This window comes from Canis lupus, chromosome 32 (genome assembly GCF_003254725.2).
Source record: "Canis lupus dingo isolate Sandy chromosome 32, ASM325472v2, whole genome shotgun sequence".
Classification (NCBI taxonomy): Eukaryota; Metazoa; Chordata; class Mammalia; order Carnivora; family Canidae; genus Canis; species Canis lupus.
In genome coordinates, this window is record NC_064274.1 from 7,587,501 (window position 1) to 7,590,781 (window position 3,281).

Here is a 3,281-nt window from a genome sequence, read left to right on the forward strand (position 1 = left end):
ATTTTGGGAGTGGTGGGATATCATGGGCAAGCCTGAATCTGCATCAAGAGACTCTTATTTATCCTCAATGATGATAGAGGCAAAGGTTGTGGGTGTCACCTTGACATATGTAAAATTCTCTCTCAAGTTGTAGCACCCTCTTCACAAATCTAGATAATGAGGCATCAGGGAAATGAGGATTTTGCCTTAGATCCCCAAGATTGTTTTATAATACTCAGAGAAGACGAGATCTGTGAGAGTTCAGGTCTCTTTTTATTTCATTTTATTTTATTTACAATGGTTCTGCGGGGTGAAGAGCCCAGAGTCTCGTTCTGTACAGGTGTGTTTATTCACATCACATCCCGCACTCCCTTGCGTTCTTATATCTCTCAGCAAACATTATCTACTTGTGATTCCCTCGACAGTGCTTTCCCTTCCATGCTTTATAAGAATTCTGAATTTTTTTCTGGTTACTCATATTTCAAAATACCGAGTCTTGAAAAAGATATAAGTAATGTAATTATTTTGTGTATCTGTATGCATGCATGCATGTGTATTTGTATCTATTCAAATAAAAGCATTCTGCTTTACGAAAACACAAATGCAAATTCACAAGATAAGATAATTGCATGGACGATTGAATTACAGAAACATTTTGCTTTCTAAATGATTCAGAGTTCCCTTAAATAGCCTTTTAAATTAAATATGATTTTAATTTATACTTAGAATTACGTGCTCTATAGAATAAATGCAGTATAATTATATAATTTTATCTTTAACTCTATACTGTAGAATATATATTAATGTACCATTCTGATTTCCCTAACTACTTATGATTGGGTCTGTTGTAACATGAAGTACCCCTATTATATACTTTGGAAAATAATGCCAGAGCAATAACCAACATACTGGCCTTTGAAAGCAGCCATGTGTAGCTTATGGGTATTTATTAAGAGACAGTTCTTTTAGAAAAAAAATATGTTTAAAATTAGGCTTAGAAGTGGCAGTCCTCATTTATTTAGCCAGGCTACACAACAAATGGAACCTTAGGGAATGGAACCTATTTTAGATTCAGTTGCAGGAAACATTTTTTTGGAGATGTGTCAAATTATGTGGGGAAGTTTCTAGCTTAATCTTTCAAAAGAGAGTGTGCCTCCTACCCACCCCCAATCACATCACCTCCTACCTTAATTTACTAAAGATAACTTACTCTCTATCAACCACCTATATGTCTTGTGAGTCATATTGATCTCAGACATGTGATGCAGTCCTTGGCTAAGATAAAATTGGTTTAATGGTATCCTTCCCCCTCCCTGTATTTCTGATGATACTTAAGCATGCAGAGGACACCGCGGCCCCCTTTCCCCATCAGGAAAGCGTGTCGAGGCAGCTTACAATAAAGGACAAGTCTTCCCACAGCCTCGTCAATACCTTGATAGCTCTGGGCTAATGGAATCTTGTGACTTTCGGTTCTCATTGATAAGAGACCCTGATGTAGACACTGATGAGTGGGACATTCTCTGTTCTTGTACACATTTCTCTTTACAGCTTGCTCCATTGAACATATTTTCAGGATTAGGTCAAAACTGCTACATCTCTACTTCTGCTGAAGTTGGAGTGAAAAGAATTCCTTTTGTTTGGTGATCATATGGCAGTTTTTTTTTTTTTTCATTCTCATTCTGTTCCACAATTAGAGGGGGATTTCCCCAAACCCAGAAACGGTCTGCATTCTTAAGTAGAAAATGTTGACATCTGCTCCAGGTCCATTTCTCTAAAGATTTAAGCAGCCTAGATTTTCTTTTAATAATAAGAGCTAACATTAGTGAGCAGTTGCTATATGTGAAGTGTATTATGCACCCTGATGGGATTGGTGGGGAGTGATATCCACATTTTGCAGATGTGGGCTTGAGGAGATTAAATATGTAACTCAAGTTCAGCAACCTAGTGAGTGGTGGACAGGGACTCAAATCCAACCCTGCCTGACTCTAAGGGTTGTGCCACTCACCCTGTCTGAGGGAGCTGATCTTCAGGGGCATTTTGTCTCATGTGAGGGTTTTAATCTCATTAACACAGTATTCTGGGAATAGCAAACTGATTTCTTGACTGATTCTCCTCAGGGGGTTTCTACCGAATTCACATCAAGAACTTGAATCAGAAAAGACAGTACTAAGCCTCGTTCCAAGCCTGTGCCAATCCAAAAATGGCTAAAAGATGCAACCAAGGAATCTGGTAAAACTTGATCTCACAACTCTATTTTGGAATATTCTTAATCCAGGGGTTTTGAATAGTAACTATCATTTCTACTTTTTAAATATCCCTGCCTACAGAAAGGTACCAATATTTACCCCTTGAGGACTGAATGGAGTTACTCATTTATAGCTATTCTATTCTTCATTTCTGACAATACTTAATGATTTAATTTCTTTAGTTGATTTGACCTTACTTATTTCTCTCCCTGGCCAGAAATAACTGCTTTCACAGCGCGTGATGAGGCACTATGGTGATAGTATTTGGAAAACGGAATGTGGACTTAACACCTAAGGAGGAGGCTTTGTGAAGGTCATTGGAAGGACATTTGAAACTGAGAAAATTGTGAAGGGCCTGTGCAAAATATTACCAGGTACCTTGGAACATAAACTCGGGCTTCTTGATTTTATGCCACAATTTGCCTTCGTTCTTTCTCTGGGCTCCTATTAATTCCTTTGCATATTAACAGGTTAGATTCCCAAAGAATATTCAGAAGTACCAAGTGACTCACCGCACACTGTTGCTGGGGGGTACTGCTGACTCATTGTTCCTCCCTGGTGAATAGTTATGTTCCTATTTATTAAAGTTTGTAAGTGAAGGAGCTTCTGAAACAACCTGCTTGTGTTAAGAGCGTATCAATATAGGAAGACATTTGATACTGCTGTTTCATGGAGAAGATGCCTCCTACGTTATTTTAGTAAAAGAAAAATCTTGACCTTTTTCTAATGATAGATTTTCTCTAGGAGCTGCTGTGTAACAGATGCTCGATCAACAGCTAAACATCCTTGAGCAGAAAAAGATGATTTAGATGCTAACGGATGGTTTGGGGGCTAAAAGCATTGCTTGTAGGAAATGTGAAAAAAAAAAAATTCTGAAAGAGAACTTTGAGGGCGACATTCACGGGAAAGGCTCTGTGAGTTAGCTGCCCTTGGGAAACTTCCGTCAAGTCTCATTATCGCCACTGGGTGTCACTCCAGGCAGCCCCTTCGCAGCCGTCTAGTCAAGGTTAAAATACTGTAAGGGGAAACACTCAGCTCCACAAACCAAAAGAAAAT

At 38.6% G+C, this 3,281-nt stretch overlaps 1 long non-coding RNA gene across 1 annotated transcript in view; it reads left to right on the forward strand.

The window, feature by feature from the left end:
- Positions 1–2,574, forward strand: part of LOC125754206 (uncharacterized) — a 79,768-nt gene extending 77,194 nt beyond the window's left edge. Inside the window, exons 4-5 of the long non-coding RNA XR_007407821.1 lie at positions 2,097–2,208; positions 2,443–2,574. This is a non-coding gene — a long non-coding RNA (uncharacterized LOC125754206). The remainder of the gene's footprint in view (positions 1–2,096; positions 2,209–2,442) is intronic.
- Positions 2,575–3,281: the final 707 nt, after the last annotated feature.